This window comes from Meriones unguiculatus, chromosome 1 (genome assembly GCF_030254825.1).
Source record: "Meriones unguiculatus strain TT.TT164.6M chromosome 1, Bangor_MerUng_6.1, whole genome shotgun sequence".
Lineage (NCBI taxonomy): Eukaryota > Metazoa > Chordata > Mammalia > Rodentia > Muridae > Meriones > Meriones unguiculatus.
Genome location: NC_083349.1, coordinates 95,972,552 through 95,991,257, shown reverse-complemented (window position 1 = coordinate 95,991,257; position 18,706 = coordinate 95,972,552). Strand labels below are relative to the sequence as shown.

General features: G+C 46.5%; 1 long non-coding RNA gene across 3 annotated transcripts; it reads right to left on the bottom strand.

The window, feature by feature from the left end:
• Positions 1-5,339: 5,339 nt before the first annotated feature.
• Positions 5,340-18,575, bottom strand: LOC132646308 (uncharacterized). 3 transcript variants are annotated; one of them, XR_009584454.1, is made up of 3 exons: positions 18,155-18,575; positions 8,922-9,056; positions 5,340-8,164 (listed from the first exon to the last, which is right to left on the bottom strand). It is a non-coding gene; the product is annotated as an uncharacterized LOC132646308 (long non-coding RNA). The 3 variants fall into 3 exon arrangements; XR_009584456.1 differs by lacking the exon at positions 18,155-18,575 and adding an exon at positions 9,167-9,405; XR_009584453.1 differs by lacking the exon at positions 18,155-18,575 and having other exon boundaries at positions 8,922-9,405.
• Positions 18,576-18,706: the final 131 nt, after the last annotated feature.

The following is an 18,706-nucleotide window of genomic DNA, read 5'->3' as shown; positions in this document are numbered from 1 at the left end:
ACAAGGAGGCACACGAGGGGCAGCCGCAGGAGGAATCCTTCATGAGGCATGTCAGGAACGCTGGCTCCACCCTCACCCGCTGGAGAGTGTGGGCAGACAGTTTTCAATCTCTGGGCCTCAGTTTCCTCACTTGTGTGTGAGCAGGTTAGACAGGGTCTTGCGTTTCCTTTCAACTCTTGCATGCTGGGAAAGCTTGCTTTGCATTTACAGTCAAGAAAGAAAAACTAGATAAACAAGAGGAGGTCAAGAAATGAATGGGAGAGAGGGAATCATGGGGTGTTGAACTAGATGAATCCTTCTAGTCTTATCCTTCAGGTCTGTCTTATCCAGCCTCCAATGTTCTACGTCCTCTGCCCCTTCAAGGTGTAGAAAAGAAATCCGCTGGCTAAGTGATCAGTTAGCAGAACCTTAACACTAACCTGGTGCATTCTGGGAAAGAGGCAGTCCGTGAGCACTGGTTTCAGGATGGGCATGGGCCGAATCAGAACTTAGACCTGGAGCCTGTGCTCAAGTGCTATCCACCTTCATGGATGTGGTTAGGACTGTTAAGACCAGATGCAGGCAAGAGAGTTACACACCTAGAGGCAAGCTGTCCCCCCTCCTGCCTCCTCTTCTTCTTCCTCCTCCTCTTCCCTCCCTTTTCTTCCTGCTCCTGCTCTGCCTTCTCCTCCTATTTCTGCTCCTCTTCTTCATCCTCCTCCTAAAGCAAAGCAGACAGCAGAGGTCTGTGCCTCTCAACCCTGGCCTCATGACAGCAACCATGACATGGCTTGTGGTTAAGATGTGTGACGTGGGGCATTGGGTTTGCCAAGTGTTTTTACAAATATAGTGCCTGTAAGGTGTAGTGAGGAGGAATGCAGAAGAGTAAGTTCAGAGCTCTGGGTTTGATGAGATTTTCTGATAGACGTGTCAATGAATTCACCAGATTGTGAAGAGCATGGGGGAAGGAGGAAAGGTCTCTAAGAAGATTTGCTAGAGGTTACAGGAGGAAGGGATGAGTAGCGCAATAGCATCTGCAGGAGAGTCTGGGATGGGATTTTCTGTGGGGGTAGGACGGAATGTTGGGGGACTCATTGGATTTAAAATGGGATTATAATCAGACATGTCTTGGTAGGTATAATGGAGCGTGTGAAGCAAAGAAGTTAGTCAGGGTGTGTATGATTTATTGACAGAGCAGCCTTTCCTGAAAGCTCAGATAAGCCACATTCTTCCTGTTAATACGGTCTCATAGCACCCTGTAGCAATCGTCTGTAACACCTCAGTTGATAAGAATCCATTGTTCTGTGGCCATTTGCATTGTGTCTGGCTCCCTTTCCAGGCTGCAGGAGCTGTGGAGACGCTGGATACTTTCCAGCTGCTGCTGCTATATCCCCTTCAGCCTCTTTTCCCCAGCACACAGCCCAGGGATGGCACTCAGTAAGCTCTCCGTAACTGTTGATTAAACCACCAGTGAAAATAGGACCTAGAGCCAGGCAGTGGTGATTCCTTTAATCCTAGCACTCGGGAGAGAGAGGCAGGTGGATCTCTGTGAGTTCAAGGCCAGCCTGGTCTACAGAATAATTCCAAGACAGCCAGGGCTACACAGAACACACACACACACACACACACACACACACACACTCACATCGCCACTGCCAAAAAAAAGAGAGAAAATGGGATCTATAAGCAGTTTTAGTTCCGTGGTATTCAAGGTAGCCAGTCTAGCAAAGCATGAAAGTGTCCCACTCCAAATCACCAAATAAGGACCCAGAAGCTGCAGGACACTCTCTGTGACCTAAAGGGTATGTTTTGATTTCCTGGCTGGCAATTTTAATTCTCTAAAGGGAGGTGTTGCCATCTAGTGGCCAAAATGAGGAAATAATTTCTCCGTTGTTAGCCTCAACTGGCTTAGGGGCCAGCAACGGAGAGCCTCTTTCAGCACTCAGTCCAGCCCTCAGGCATGCAGAGATGGACCCCAGCTCTCCCCACTACCTCTGGAAAGGATCAAATAGGGGCTAGAAGACGAAAATGGCAAAGACCTGTGCTGGACTGCCCCGCCCCCTTCGTGGGTCTCTCCATCTAATCCTCAGGTTCCTGGAAATCATGTCCACACTCCCTGCCAGCCTTGGCCTGGGCTCAGCTCTTCACTCAGGAGGCAAAAGGAGCCAGACCTCTGAGTTTGAGGCCAGCCTGCTCTACAGAGTTCCAGGACAGCCAGGGCTACACAAGAGAAACCCAGTCTCAAAAAAAACAAAACAAAACAAAAAAAAAAAACAAAGCCAAAACAAATCTTTTTCAGCCGGCAGCTAGCTTCAGTTCCAGAGCAAGAATCATCTTCTATGTCCCTCTGGTCACTATACAGCAGACACTGAAGTTGGTTCTTCCTTCTCCCACCATTCTTGAGCCCCAGAAGAGACTGAAGGAGAGACAGGAGGTGGCAGAGCTGTGAGGGGAATGATGCTCACTCTGAGAGCAATGAGAAAGCCCCAAAGAGGCTTCAGGGATCTGATCTGCATCCATGTATATCAATGCCTGTTGTTTGAAGAATACAATGGACCAGGCATAGAGTGGGAGCAGAGAGAGAGACCGCAAATGAGGTGGAAGGTCAAGGCAGTTAAATGATATTTAAGAGAGTGATGTTAGCTGGGTGTGGTGGCGCACGCCTGTAATCCCAGCACTCAGAAAGGCCGAAGCAGGTAGATCTCTGTGAGTTCAAGGCCAGCCTGGTCTACAAAGCCAGTCCAGGACAGCCAAGGTTACACAAGAAACCCTGTCTCAAAATAAACAAATAAGAGAGGTTGAGGAGCACCCAGTGATGGTGGGTGGAGGAAGGAGTGGGGCTGAGGAAACAAGATGGACTGATCTGTGTAACTAGATAGATGGTGGACAGCTTCCCCCTCGTGTGCAGGCCTGCCTCTGACTCAGGTTTAGGGAAGCTATTTTGGGCTCACTATAGGCTATGCTGAGCTGAGACACCTTGAGGAACCCAGGGAGAGGTGTCAGAGGCCTTGGAGACAGAGCTGCAGTCACGGCAGACCTTGGGCTCAAGGTGTACCTTCAGCAGTCCTGAATGTCCTCAGCCTCCTGAGTGATGAGCATAAGGGCTTTAGCACACTCAGTGAGGAAGTATGAAATGAGAAAGGGACCTGGGGTAAACTGCAACGTCTAGTCAAGGGCAAGGACAGGGAACTAGTTCCTGGACAGGGTCTAGCACTAGTGAAGACAAACAGATGAAACGCTTCCGGATCCTCCCACCTTTGCTGGGGAGGTTGACGACAATAGTCAACAATCCTATGCACCACAACAGCAGGAGAGACGTGTCTGAAGAGGACGGGACTCCAGGAGATACAGTCACAGAGATGGAGATTTGAGAAGTTACATCTTGGGTCAGACCTAAAGGAGAGAGGTACCCAGAGGAAGGGTGCCGGTATGACACATACAAAGGTCCCACCACCATGACTGGATAAGGAGTCGGGCATGTAAATAACAAATAAATAAATGTTTGACCCCTTTCATCAAAGAAGACCTGGGTTTTCTTCGTAGGGAAGTTTTAAGTTATCAGGACAGTTTCTTTTACATTGGCATATATTTGTTACACTCAGTAATGGGTCTTATAAAAACATTTGCAGAGGGTGTGGCTAAATGGTAGGGCACCCATGGAGCATGTACAAGGTACTGGGTTCAATCCCCTGTGCTGAAAAAAAAAAGACATTTTCTTACAAAGTGGACATTGACCATAATTACCTCCAATACCCTCCCCTTTCTCTCTGCCACCTCTCGTTACCCCGTTCTTTCCTCAAATATTTTTTATTTCTATTTTTATTATGTATAAATTATTTTTATATATTTATATAAAATCTAGGACCTAAAAAGGAAAGAGAGTATATTTGCCCTTTGGGAGCTTTCCTTAATTTTACTTGCCTTGTGATCTCCAATTGCATCCATTTTCCTGCAGATGACACAGTTTCATTTTTTATTTGTGGCAATGACCCTCACTGTGTGTCCACTCCACACTTCCTTTACCCATTCACCTGCTGACAGGCACCTTTGCTGACTCCACGCTTGGCTACTGTGATGAGTGGTGCCAGTATGTTCCCTGTGGTGGTTTGGATGACAATGGCCCCCATTCCCAGGCTCATATATTTGGGCATGCTCAGTCCCCAGTTAAGGAACTGTTTGAGAAGGATTAGAAGGTATGGACTTGTTGGAGGAAGCATATAATTAAGTTTCAAAAGCCCAGGACAGCTGCCCCGCCCCACCCCCACCCTGCAGTCTGTGGATCAGGTTGTAGACTCTGATCCCCATTCCTGCCACCATGCTTCCCACCATGATGGGAAATTAAATGTTTTTCTTTGTAAGAGTTGCTGTGGTCCTGGCGTCTCCTCACAGCACTAGAACAGTAACCAAGACGCTCTATGATGCATTTATTTAGCGTCCTTTGGGTGGGTGTTTGGGACTAGCAGAGCTTGATTATATAATGCATCTACTTGTAGTGTTTTGAGAGACCTCCAAAGACGATTTCCGTAGTGACCATGCCGATTCACATTCCCACCTACCGTATAAGGACCCTCCTCCGCCACACCCCTACCCCTGCATCCTCACCAACACTTGTTGTGGTTTGTTTCCTAGGTGATAGCCATCTGGGGTAAGACGGGACTGCAACGGAATTTTAGTTTGCTTTTTCCAGATGCCTCGTGATGCTAAATGTTTTGATTTGTTTTCATGGATGTTATCTGTTAGCTGGTTGTGCCTCAGCTTTTAAGAGCTGTGTGTCTGTTTTATTAGCCCACTCATTGACTGGGTTGTCTGTGGGGTTCTGTGTTTTCCTTTTTGATTAATTTCTTCAAATTTCTAGATATTCTGTCAGCTGTTTAGCTTGTAAAGATTCTCTCCCACCCTGTTCAGAAGCTTTTTAGCTTCATACAGTTCAATTTGTCTGCTTGGGTTTTATTTCTTGTGCCACTGGAGTAGCCTTTGATCTATTTGTAATTGATTTGCATACAGGATGAGAGAGAAAAATGGAGTTTCAGTCTCTGTCTGAATGTCCAGGCTATCATTTTGCTAATGGATGTTTTGGCATCTTTGTCAAAAATCAGGGCAGAAAGATAAATCAGATTATCAAACTTTTAGTCAAACCAGCAAAAAGAAAAGAGAGAAGACTCAAGTTAATGAACTACAGATGAGGCCTGGAGAGATAGCTCAGTAGTTAACAGCACTGTCCTTTCAGAGGACCTGGCATGCATTTCCAGCATGCGGTGGCTCACTCCAACTCCAGGGATAGGAAGCCTGACCCCTTGGCACCAGGCATGAGAGTGGTGCACAGATAACACATATGAGGAAAAAATATGACCCAAAATAAATAAACTTTAAAATAGTTTAATAAATAAATAAAATTAGAGATAAAATACGTTACAACAGATACCAACGACCTGCAGAGGGTCATCAGAAAATATTTTTTAAAAATCTATATTCCAATAAATTAAAAAAACACTTAAAAGAAATGGCTGGCCAGATATGGTGATGCATGCTTTTAATCCCAGAATTTAGGAGACAGAGGCAGGGGAGTTGAAAGCCAACCTACATAGTGAGTTCCAAAACAGCCAGTTACATAAAGAGGCTCTGTCTCAAAAAACAAATTAATAATAATAATATTAATAGAAATGGATTACTTTCTTGACATATATGACCAACAGCAAATTAAGCCCAAAGGATATAAGCAACCTTGTCTTTTTGTCCGTCTATCTGTCTGTCTGTCTTTGGACCTGAGCATTTGTAATGTTCAAGCAGGACTGTATTATAGTACGTGGATGTCATTCCTTTCTACTAGACTGGAAGCATAGCTCAGTAGCTAAACTCAAAACCTACAAGCTCAGGGCACCAGACAGAAAGGTCACTTGAGCCCACCATAAGTTCAAGATCAGCCTGGGAAGCACAGTGAAATTCCTGCATCGAGAAGAGCAATTCTTGGGTGAGAGGGATTGCTCAGGGGGTAAAGGTACTTGCCACTTAGCCTGACAACCTGAGTTCAATCCCTGGATGCCACATGGTGAAAGGGGAGAACTGACCCTGACAAGTTGTCATTTGACACACACACTGTGGCACACACACACACACACACACACACACACAAACACACACACACAAATAATTAAATAGATACCTTTTAAGCTTGAGTGTCTTTTATGTGATGCCTGTTTACGTTTTGTTTAATAATTTTAAAACTAATGCAAAATAAATACAATACAATATAGAAACAGAAACCAACTTTTAGAATTCACAACACAGTGAATTTCACCGTGTTTGACTCCCCTCTTCCTCCTGCTACACTTTCCTCCTTACAAATAACATGGGGGGAGATGCTGCGGCCAGCATCTGTTTCCATCACATATATTCCTCTCCATAGTGGAGGTTCACTTTCCCCAGACCCACAAACACGTACAGCTTATATCTTTTCCATGCACAAACTCATTCTCTCAAACAGCCCAAGCTCCTGCTGGGATGAGATGAAATGGTGAGTCTGTGACTCTCACCTCAGTCACTTCTTGTCTTGTCTTTGATGCTGAGAACTGGGTCCTGGGCATCTGGACCTAGAAGCACATGGACTTTATAGAAACATGGCTCTTTTTAGCTTTGTATAAATAGGGTTTCTCTAGTCCTGTATAAAAGCCTGTTCTGTCCTCCTGTGACACCAAAATAGATTGCCTCTAAGAACTGTAGGAAAGTATGCACACTGGGCTCAGCGGTGGCGCCTTGCCTAGCATGTGTGAAGCCCTGGGCTCATCTCCAGCCCTGGGGAGCAGGGGGGTCCTATCACGCTGTTCCTTCTTTGGTTTGGGTAGTTTCTGACTTCTGGTTTGCTTTTCGTAGCTGTTGTTGTTACTATTGTGGTTTGAGACAAGGTTTCAAGTGGCCCAGGCTGGTCTAGAACACACTGTAGCCCAAGATATCCTTGAGTGTCTCCTCTCCCCCAAGGGCTGGGATTGCAGGCATGCACCACCAACTTTCAATCTCACTTTCTGCTGGGCCCTCGTAAGCGTTTGAGAGAGAGAGAGCACAGGCGTGCACACGTATGTTGAGCCTGACTCTTCCATCTGCCTGAGTACCTCACTCAGGACACTGACGGTAGTGCTAAGCAGCACCTAATGACTGAAACAACGGAAACACATTCCTGTTATGCAATGACAGATTGCATGACAGCACGGAGTTAATTGCATCTCATTTCACGAGACACAACTGTTTTGAGATTTAAGCTAGCTTAAACTCATTAGTAAAATTTGTTCTACTTTGGGTTTCTTCTATATCTGTCTATTTAAAGTAAAAACAACAGAAACAAAATTACTGTGAAAACACGGCTAGATACTTTTTACCAACATTAAGTAGGAAGTCACACGGACATTTTGAAAACATAACATTTCTACCATGAAACATTAACAAAAACTTAAGAAACAGACTGGAGAGGTTTGCCTACCCAAGTGTTTCTAACAGAAACACAAACCACCATCTAGTAATATTCTTATGCGAAAGATGGCCCTTCCCGTCTCATTCATTCATCTTTTGTGGCAAGTGTCTTGAGCATCACCAGGTAAGTCTGGCTCCTTCAGCTTCAGACGGCTTTCTGCTCGGTGTTTTCTCGTGGGAGACCCACCTCTGCTGACACATATCTCCCCCTCCCCCTTCACTTTGCATTGATCCTTCCTACAGCCCCTGTGCACTGGCATACAATTGCTTCTGGAGATGGGGGAGATGCCGCTGAGACAGCCATGCAGTCGATCTAGAGGCCTTCCAGGCGTTTGTGTGAAGGCCTCCAGCGCTGGTCCTCGGATAGTGCAGCTTAACGTCCCATCGTTTCTTGCTTTCCCTACATCGTCGGGGGTGATGCACAGGTCGAAACTGAAGCAGCACATCTCCAGGGCCAGCAACAGGTGGCGGTCGGTAAACCACGTATGAGTTGTACATACGAATCAAAGGTGGGCAGCAACAGCAGTTATGACAGCATGCATAAGACCTGTCTCAGCTCATGCCATACCGAACCCCAGCACGGTAAGGAAAGGAGGCACAAGGCCCCACCCCACACACACTGAGGAGCTGCTGGCAGCAGGTAGCTTCTGGAAGAGTCCATTTCCTTTAGGGGTGTGATTTATGGTAGGTTGACCACTCTCCAGTGGGTAGTGGATGGTCATCACATCTAAGAATATGAAAAGCACAAATTGGACTTGACTGCTTGCTTGTTTGTTTGTTTGTTTGTTTGTTTTAAAAAAAGAAGATACAAAATTGGTTAGGTAGGGAAGTGGGGTCGGCCTTGGAGGAATTTGATGAAGGGGTGAATATAATCTAAAAACACTGGTCCTTTGATCACCTCCCTCTGAGTGGGGAGCAGCCTTACCAGGCCATAGAGGAAGACAATGCAGCCAGTCCTGATGAGACCTGATAGGCTAGGGACAGAGGGAAGGGGAGGAGGACCTCCCCTATCAGTGGACTGGGGGAGGGACATAGGAGGAGAAGAGGGCGGGAGGGCAGGATTGGGATGGGATGAGGGAGGGGGCTACAGCTGTGATACAAAGTGAATAAACTGTAATTTATTAAAAATAAATAATTTTTTTTAAATTCTCAAAGAACTAATAAAAATGTTTTTATCTCTGTCACAAGTCAAATAGGAGAGTAAGTGTTGGTGTAGAAATATGGCTGAGAGGTAGCTTGAGGGACAACACTGAGGAGACTGGGGTCTGACCACTGCCCAGTAGATTCTTCTACTGTCTTCACCACCTGTGAGCAATAACCAGGAGACACACAATGGGAGGAACAGGTCCACTGTGGCCTCATGGAGCCAGCCCCCATGTTTTTCAACACGCTGGAGTAGTCCATGCCTGCTGTAAACTGTAAAAGTCTCGCCTGAACCTGAACAGGAATAACCTGCTGGGTTGCCCCCACCTACCTCCACTCACCATGTAAGGCATCCTGGCTACTGTAGTACGTCTATTCAGACGGTTCTCAAAGGGTTTGGTCAGTCATCGTCACGGAGACGTGTACATTCGTGAAGGTTCTCCCACAGCTGGCTTCCAAAGGGTTGAGCTCTTCCTCTGCATTTGGACATGGAAAGAAACACATCCTGACTTGGTTGGGTGGGTGGTTGGTTGGTTTTGGTTGTTAAGTTTTGAAGACAGGGTTTCTCTGTGTAGCCTTGACTAACCTGGAATTCACTCTGTAGACCAAGCTGGCCTCCAACTCAGAGATCCTCCTGCCTCTGACTCCTGAGTGGAGGGCTGAGATGTGCTCCACCAGGCCTGGCTCAGGACTCACAACCTGATTCTTTTAGATATGTGTTGGTTTGCCAGGAAGTGGTGGCACATGACTTCTGCCCCAACACTTGGGAGGCAGAGGCGGGCAGATCGCTATGAGTTTGAGGCCAGCCTGATCTACAAAGTGAGTCTAGGACAGCCATTACTACACAGAGAAACCCTGTCTTGAAAAAACAAAAAGAAAAGAAATTTGTTGGTTCATTCCAAAACATATATACTGAATATATATATAGAGAGAGAGAGAACATATATATTACATCTCAACAACAGTGTCCCCTCCCTCCTCTCCTCTCAGTCCTGCCCCCCCCACTTCCCTTCTGCCCCCACACCCACTCCTTCTCCATTACTCTTTTTAAAAGGGCAGGTCTCCCAAGGTATCAACCAAACATGGCATATCAAGTCGCAGTAAGACAAGGCAAGCCAGTATGAGGAAAAAGGTCTGAAAAGCAGGCAAAAGAGCCAGAGACAGCTCCTGCCCCCACTGTTAGGGGTCCCAAGCTACACGACTGTAACACACATGCGTGTTCCCTGGTGGTCAGCCCAATCTCTGTGGGTTTTCTCATGATGTCCTTGACCCCTCTGGCTCCTTCAATCCTTCCTCTCTCTCTTCTGAAAGATACCCTGAGCTCCCCCTAATGTTTGGCCGTGGGTCTCTGCATCTGCTCCCTGTCAGTTGCTGGATGAAGGCTCTCTGGTGACAATTGGGCTAGGCACCAATCTGTGAGAAGAGCAGGATATCGTTAGGAATCATTTCACTGACTTTTTAAAAATAAAACCCAAATGTATTAGCATAGAAACAGACCTAGAACCCCTTGCCCAGATGTAGCCCATCAAAGCTCAGTATCCAAGTGGGTTCCCTAGTTAGGGGAACAGGGACTGTCTCTGACATGAACTCAATGGCTGGCTCTTTGATCCCCCCACCCCCACCCCAGGGAGGAACAGTCTTGCCAGGCCACAGAGGAGGACATTGTAGCCAGTCCTGAAGAGACCTGATAAGCTAGGATCAGATGGAAGGGGAGGAGTACCTCCCCCATCAGTGAACTTAGAGAGGGGCAGGAAGGAGATAAAGGAGGGTGGAATTGGAAGGGAATGAGGGAGGGGGCTACAGCTGGGATACAAAGTAAATAAACTGTAATTAATATAAAAAATAATAAAAATTTACTTAAAAAAGTAAAAATAAAGCATTAGAATTGAAAATAAATAAATAAACAGACAGGTAGATCAATAGAATTGATCTGAAAACCCAGACAGAAATTCACACGCTTATGGACACCCAATTTTTTACAAAGAAGCCAAAATTATATAATGGAATAAAGAAAGCATATTCAACAAATGGTGCTGGTCTAGCTGGCATGTAGAAGAATGCAAATAGATTCATATATATATATATATATATATATATATATATATATAATCCTGCACTAAACTCTAGTCCAAGTGGTTCATTTACCAATAACACATTTTCTTGGTGGTTTCAGAGGTTTTACATGGTGGATTGCTGGTGGCATTGCTGTGGGTAAGCTGAGCGTCATGGTGGAGACCACGGTAGAACAAGGCTGCTCGCCTCTCAGTGGTGTCGAGCAAGAAGCGCCTCCTGTATCCCATAGTTCCTAGTAATGTCCAATCCTTCTTTGTTTTGTATAAACAATATGTGGTTCCCTCCACCCCCGATTCTGCCTGACTTTACTGTTTTTCTTTTCATGATTAGGTTTTAGAAATGCTATGTAATATTCTTGTATAGTTTTTTTGTGTTTATACAACTTTGTTTTTTTGATAATTAAGTTTATAACTTCTAGTAGATTTGAATATTCTTTAGACTTTCTTTTTGTCCAACGTATTTTTCCACCCTGACTCTTGGTTTTCCATCTGGAATCCTACATATTTGTTAGATAGCTGCAAGTCCCCAACAGGTCAGGGGCTTCTGCCTGAATAGATTTAGGGGAGTTTCCGGGTTGGGAGTTTGGGATGTTGTTGTGTGCGCATGCTCACAGACAGTGTCTTCTGTGGTATGTAGTCAATGTGCAGCAAGTCCATCTGGTGACTATTTCACTTCAGACATTATATTCTCTAGTTAGTTCTAGGGGAAAAAATGTGGTGGGTTGAGCCAGACTAATCACGGTCTTCCAAAAGTTGACACAGAAGCATGAGTTCAAGGCCAGCCTGGGCTACAGAGTGATAAGAGAGAGACAAAGACAGAGACAAAGAGAGAGAGATTTTAAAAATATTTCTCTTCTTGTTTTGTTCCTGTTTTTCTTTAAGTCTCTGAGCATCTCTGTATTAGCCCCTTTAAGATGTTTTCCTGGGGCTGGATAGACAACTCAGTGGTTAGAGCACTTGGCACTCTTCCAGGAGCTCGGTCGTCAGTCCTCAGCCGATGCATTAGCCAGCTGGCAATCGTCGCTAACAGCAACGATTATGACACCATTTTCTGGCCTAGCAGATACTTGCACTCATGTGCATGCACACACACACACACACACCTAAAAATAAAGTAAGATACTTATTTTAGTTTCTATGTGTATGAGTGTTCTGCCTGCACATATATGCATGCACCACATGCATGCCATGGTGGGAGAGGACATCAGATCTCTTGGAACTGGAATCACATACCACCGTGAGCCATCTTGTAGGTGCTGGGAACCAAACCTGGATCCTCACCAAGAGTAGGAAGTGTTCTTAACCACTGGACCATCTCTCCAGCCATAAAGTAAGATCTTCGTTTTAAAAGATTCTTGTATGCCAATTCAAGATGTGTGTAACTCTGTCTCTTGTCCCTGACAGCCTCCTGGTGTGGGTTCTGACATAGCGCTTTGTAGCCCTTTTGGTTGGATACAGCTGGGCATTGTGAACGTTGACACTGGCACTGTTGAGTATCTGAATCACATTGGCTTTTTTGAAATGAGGAGTCAGATGGTTGGGTTCTTTATAGAGAAGTTAAACACCTCCGAGCCTTGCTTTCCTGCCTTATTAGGATGGGACCAGAACACTGGTTCTATCCCAGGCACAATAAGCATTCATCTCCACAGTAGGAATAGTGACAGTGTCTGCAGATATTAGGAGGGGGCTTCCGGCATCTACTGCACAGAAGCCAGGGATGATGTTAAATGTCCTTACACATGACACTCCCCCATCAAATACACACACATACACACGCATGCAATCCTTACACATGACACACACACATACACCAAACACACACGTGAATGCAGTCTTCAGAACTGCAAAAGTACCAAATGCGGAAACCCCAACCCCTGCTATGATGTGATGGTGTCAGAAGATGGGGCATTTCAAAGGTTACTGGGTCATGAGGCTAGGGCTGCTGTGAATGATACTCACGAGTGTCATTGCTATCTAGGGAGCGCCCTAGATCTCTTCTACCAGATGAAAAGGCAAGACGACGAAGGTGTGCAGCCTGGAAGAGAGCTCTCACCAGAGCCCACCCATGCTGCCACCTGGCCTCAGGTGTTCAGCCTCTTACAATACGTTCCTATTGTTCATAAGCCAACAGGCCTAAGACGCCAAGATAGCTATGACTGAGACTTCTACTCCGTGCTCCACAGAGCCCGCGTGCCTCTGCCCTTGACACGCTTGCCAGTTATAACCAGACTGCCTCCCTCGTCCACGGAGCTCGGGAACCTGCTTGGCCTCCAGCCTCCTGGCGGTTGTTTTTCTAATAGCTGGTCCTCGCCTGTTTGCACAAGTGTCAAGAAAACACTGCAGTTGCCTCTACATGGTGCCCTCCTCTCCGGGGCTGTGTCCACAAATTCCAGCTGTTTCCCAGATGTGAACGATGCCCACAGGTCTGTTGGAGTCCTGTGCTTGCTCTGCAAAGCCCCTCCAGACAGAAATCCCAGGTAAACGAGGGGTTCTCAAATCCTTGACCTGTTTCTATGCATCCCAAGGCACTGCCTGCCTTGGTTCCTGACTCCCTTGAAGGATGCTCACCTAGTACATAGCCTTGAAAGGCCACTATCACATCTCCCTGTGGGACACAGGGAAGTTTTGCCTCCTGCCCAGAATTTCAAGGACTGTGTCTCCTTTCAGAATAAAGGCCAAATTAACAAAAGTGCCAACAAGGAACAATGCTAATTCCCTGGGCTCAGGCTGATTCCCTGTGCTCACGAAGCTCATGACAAACACATGTGTCTCCTGGACCTCTGCACATCACCAGGTGGAAACTGGATATTAAGGAACCAGTGTCACCGCTTACCCACTGGCCAGTGCTAGTGCTGTGAGTAATAAAGAGACTCCTTGTCTCTGAGCTCAGAGTCTTTTGTCTTCTGCCAGCATCCATAAAATAAGAACAAACTAACTTGCTAACTTCCAAATGTGCCCCCTTGTCTATTCTTAGCACACCTATCAGATTCTCTCATTGTAAACAGTGTCTCTCTCTCTCTTTCTCTCTCTCTCTCTCTCTCTCTCTCACACACACACACACACTTCCCTTCTTCAGCTATCATCTACTGAGAGCAGAAATATTACTTTATTTTAGAAATATTTATTTATTATTTTAAATAATATTTATTATTTTAGAAATAAATAAATTTAAAACTTTCAATGGCAATAGTATTAAGAAAGATTTTTTTTAATTAGCAATAGATAATGACAAGGAAAATAATTGTACACTGAGTGGATAGGGGAGGCCTCTGTGAACAGAGATGTTTGAATTGAGTCTAGAGTGGGTTGGGAGGAATGGAGATACATGACAGCAAGGGAAAACACCTTTCAGGCAGAAGAAACAGCATCTTCAAGGTCCTGAGGCCGGAAAGAGCTTAGGCGAGTTGGTGGTTGGTGAGGATTAGATACTTGGCCAGGTCTAATGCAGGCCTTCTCAACCTCACGGCCTATAAAATCTACCCAGGACAGTCTGAGGTGGTGGCACACACCTTTAATCCCAGCACTGGAGAGGCAGAGGCAGGTGGAGTTCTGAGATTGAGGCCAGCCTGGTCTACAGAGAAAGTTCCAGCACAGAAAGGGCCACACAGAGAAGCCCTGTCTCAAAAAACCAATAAACAAACAAACAAACAAACAAACAAACAGGGCTGCACAAAGAAAAACCTGTCTTGAAAAAAACGATAGATAGATAGATAGATAGATAGATAGATAGATAGATAGATAGATAGTACACAGAGAAACCCTGTCTCGAAAACCAAGCAAGCAAATAAATATAAACTCTACACAGGAGCTTGCAAATATATATATATATGTGTGTGTGTGTGTGTGTGTATATATATATATATCTCAGTATCCCAGCACATCCCAGATCAACTAAATCATAATATTCAAAAGTACCACACATTGCCGGGCTGTGGAGGCACATGCCTTTAATTCCAGCACTCAGGAGACTGGGGTGGAGGGACTTGAAACTTGAGTCTAACGGGGCTGTGTAGGGAAGCTGCCTCACAATGAGCAAGGACTGAGAGTCGCGCTCAGTGGCAGGCACGCTCACTAAATGAAAAGAAAAGGGAGCAGGGCTGAACCATTAATGACTCTTAAGATATTTCTAGAAGATTCCAATTCACAGTCGAGATTGAGTCCGGCCAGCGGCATTGACCCTGTACATCTTTGTAGGGGGTTAGGTTTATATTGAGACGTTTGGATTGGAGTTAAACAAAGGTTAAAGGCCACTGAAAGTATTTAAGCCTGGAAAAGACGCTTGATTAAATTTGAGTTTAGAAAGACCCCCAGGGACTGGAGAGGGCTCTGTGGTTAAGAGCACTTGTTGCTCTTGCAAAGGGCCTGGCTTTAATCTCCAGCGTCCACATGGTCATTCACAACCACCTGTAACTCCAGTTCTGAAAGACCTGCACTATTCTGACCTCCTCCAGCACCAGATACACATGTGTCATGCAGACATACAGGCAGGTAAACACATGAAATAAAATGAATATTTTTAAAATATTTTAGAAATAAAATTAAAGGGCTCCCCTAAGGGCCGAGGCTACAACTTGGCGGTTAAGCAGGAAACCCTGGGTCTGGCATCCAGCACCACACAACTCTGGCATGGTAATGCCAGCCGCTAAGCCTGTATGGTGAAGTCAAATCTCTCCTGGGCTGTGTAAGGCCCCACCACCAAAACCCTCCGGCTTCCGGGAGAAGAGTGGATTGGAAGAAGTCAATGACACAGGAGTGAGTTGGGAATTCACCGAGACTGTAGAGGCAAGAGATTATGCAAGCCGGGCTAGGTTTGCAGTAGGGGTGAGGAGCCTTGTGGGAAACACTAAGATGCAAGATTGGCAGGTCGAGGTGGCACACGCCTGTAGTGCCAGCACTCGGGAGGCAGGGGCAGGTGGACCTCTGTGAGTTCGAAGCCAGCCTGGTCTACAAAGTGAGTCCAGGACAGCCAGGGCTACACAGAGAAAAACCTGTCTCAGAGAGAGAGAGAGAGAGAGAGAGAGAATAGGAAAGAGAGCATTTTACTTTACCATGCAAGGCAACAAGAACCACTGGGATTTTTGAGCTAGGGAACGTTGCCCTCAGAGGGGGTTTTAAGAAAGTCCAGCCCTGCCATTCAGGCAAGATGACTCAGTGGGCAAAAGCACTTGCTGTACACGGCTGACGTGAGTTGAGGCCCCACACCCCCCCCCCACGGAAGGAAAGGAACCACACCCAGACGCCATCCTCTGACCTTCAGATGGGCACTGACTGGCACAGACGAAAAATAAAGACGTAATAATAAAGTACATCATGAAATTAACAGGACAAGTAGAAAGGGGAAAACTAGATAAAGGGATCAATAAAAGGCTTGTTTAGGACAGTGGCTCTCTGTGGGTCGTGACCCCCCCCCCAGGGGTCAAACAACCCTTTCACAGGGGTGGAGTATCAGCTATCCTGTATCTCAGATATTTATGTAGTAATTGATAACAGTAGCAAAGTTACAGTTTTGAAGCAGCAACGAATATAACTTTATGGTGGGGGAGGGTCACCACAACAGGAGGAACTGTATTAAAGGGTCACAGCCTAGGAAGGTTGAGAACCACTGGTTTAAGGGAAATATCTCTTTGTTTCTTTCTTTCTTTTTTCTCGTTTTTCAAGACAGGGTTTCTCAGTGTAGCCTTGGCTGTCCAGGACTGGCTTTGTAGACCAGACTGGCCTCGAGTTCACAGAGATCCACCTGCCTCTGCCTCCCTGAGTGCTGGGATTACAGGTGTGTGCCACCGAGTCTAGCTACTGAGCCATCTCTTTAGCCCCGATATTTGGTCTCTTTATGCGTACAGTCATTCAAAACTGGTGTAGGTCTATCCGTCTATTGCCACCAGGTGGCGCCACAAAATCATACCTAGCAAGGAAAATGCTCCCCTCTTCCAACAAAGCCGCTTTGAAAGGTCTCCAGACCTTACAGAAGCAAGAGGGTGTTTCCCTATCTCAGGCAAGAGCATTGTTTATCCTGTATCATCTTTCCCATCTAGCATAATCCCTAACAAATTAGAGATCAAAAGTATTAGTGACTGGGAGGTGGCCTAACTCAGGAAAGTGTTTGCCATTTAAGCGTGGGGACCCATTTGGATATCCAGCACCCATGTAAAAGGCTAGGTGTACAGCACACGCGTGTAACTCAGTGCTGAGACAAGCAGATCCTGTGGTGCTCTCCAGGCAGCCAGTGAAGCCAGATTGGCAAGCTCTGGATTCGGTGAGACCCTCACTCAAAAGCTACGGCCAAGGGAGGGCCTAAAGCAGTGGCTCGGTGGTTAAAAGCAATTGGTTCCTGGCACCCACACGGAAGCTCACCACAGTTTGTAAATCCAGTTGCAGGGGTTCCAACGCCCTCTTCAGAGAACTTTGAGGGTACCAGGCATGCACATGACGCATGCAGGCAAAACATTCATACACATAAAATAAAAATAAGTAAATCTTTTTTTTTTTCAAGTAATAAGGTGGAACATGACACATGAAAACATACCTGATGTCAGCCTCTGGCCTCCACGTGCACACATGTACAAGTACACACACACACACACACACACACACACACACTCACACTGGGAGACATGGGAGATGGAAGGAACCAGAGAAAATGAGAAGTAGAGAGGCTGGCAGACCAGCAAAGACCTCACAGGAAGTGGATTTCACAGTCACACTGACAGAAGTCACTGAGCGGTCAGCAAGGCAAGGAGATAAACACTGAAGCACCCAGAAGGCTCCACCTGCTCCCTGGGGGCCTCTACCTGCTCACAGCAGGCCTCTGACCCTGATCTTTTCTTCTAGCCCACTTTTAGCTGACACCCAGTGTGTGCTGGGATCTGTGAGGAATCCCATCTCTGGACACTCACAGCCTGGCAAGAGCAATAATCTTACTGAATGTGACGACCATTACTCTGTCCCTACTGAGAACCGGCATCTCAGACTCTACTGGGCTTTAAAGGAATCCACAGACAGTTCCTTTCCCTTCCACACCCCTCTCCCCATAAGCAAGGTGCCCCAGAACCGGAGTCCAAGGAACACCTTAATGACCTATAGAACCTTAGACCACTGGCACCTCCCCAGGCCCCCTGAGCATGACCTCCTCCATCCTGAGTCCACATCTCTCCATTCTCAGAGCCCAAACCTGTGACCTTGGCTCACCCACCACAGGCGCCCTTCACTAGGCTATCCAGAAAAAAGGAAGCTTCCACTTGCCAACAGACTGTCCATTTCACCCAATAACATAGAAAGTAGCTATGTCCTCACTGTAAACCTGCGACGCTGTTAGCTATCAGCTTTATAGCAAGAACCTGGACCAGCAAAGACCTATTCACAGCCACCAGTACAGCCAGCTGCTCAACGTGAGGAGCCCGGAATGCAAAACACGTTAATGGTCTGGGTGAGTCGTCGCCTTCCCATCCCCACCCCCAACCCTCCCCCATTGCCTCATGCCTTCCTCTGAGCGGAGTTTGTCATACCAGTGCTGGTCACGCGTCAAGGCCTCCAGGGTCCCTCTGGGGAATTCCTGTCCCAGAGAGCCCTCTGCAGAGCAGCCTGCCTCCGCTGTTCCTCCCGCCTTGGTTCCCACTCACATCCATCCTCTCAGCACCCTTGGTGGGCTCACTTTGCTCTCCTGCTCTTGCCCGCCCCAGAATCCACATATGGCCTAGGTCCAAGAAACCGTGAACCTCCAAGAGGTCACAGCGGTGATACTTTTTTCATGAAAAGATAAAAATAACTCCATTGAGTAACTCTTAGATGCCAGGTACCCTCTGGCCCTAACTCCATCCCATCAGACTTGTGCATCCCTCAGTCCTCAGAACTCTCTCTCTCTCTTTCTCTCTCTCTCCTTTTCCCTCCCCCACCCCTACATTCATTCTACCTTTCCTTCCCTACTCTCCGCCGTTGGGGCTCCTATGGCCACAGCTTTCTGGGGGGAAACAGAGAGCCCTCCCCCCACCCCCCTTGGAAGCCCTGGATGAGGAAGTGACTAGTAGAGGTCACTGTCTTGGTCAGTTCCTGTTTTGGGA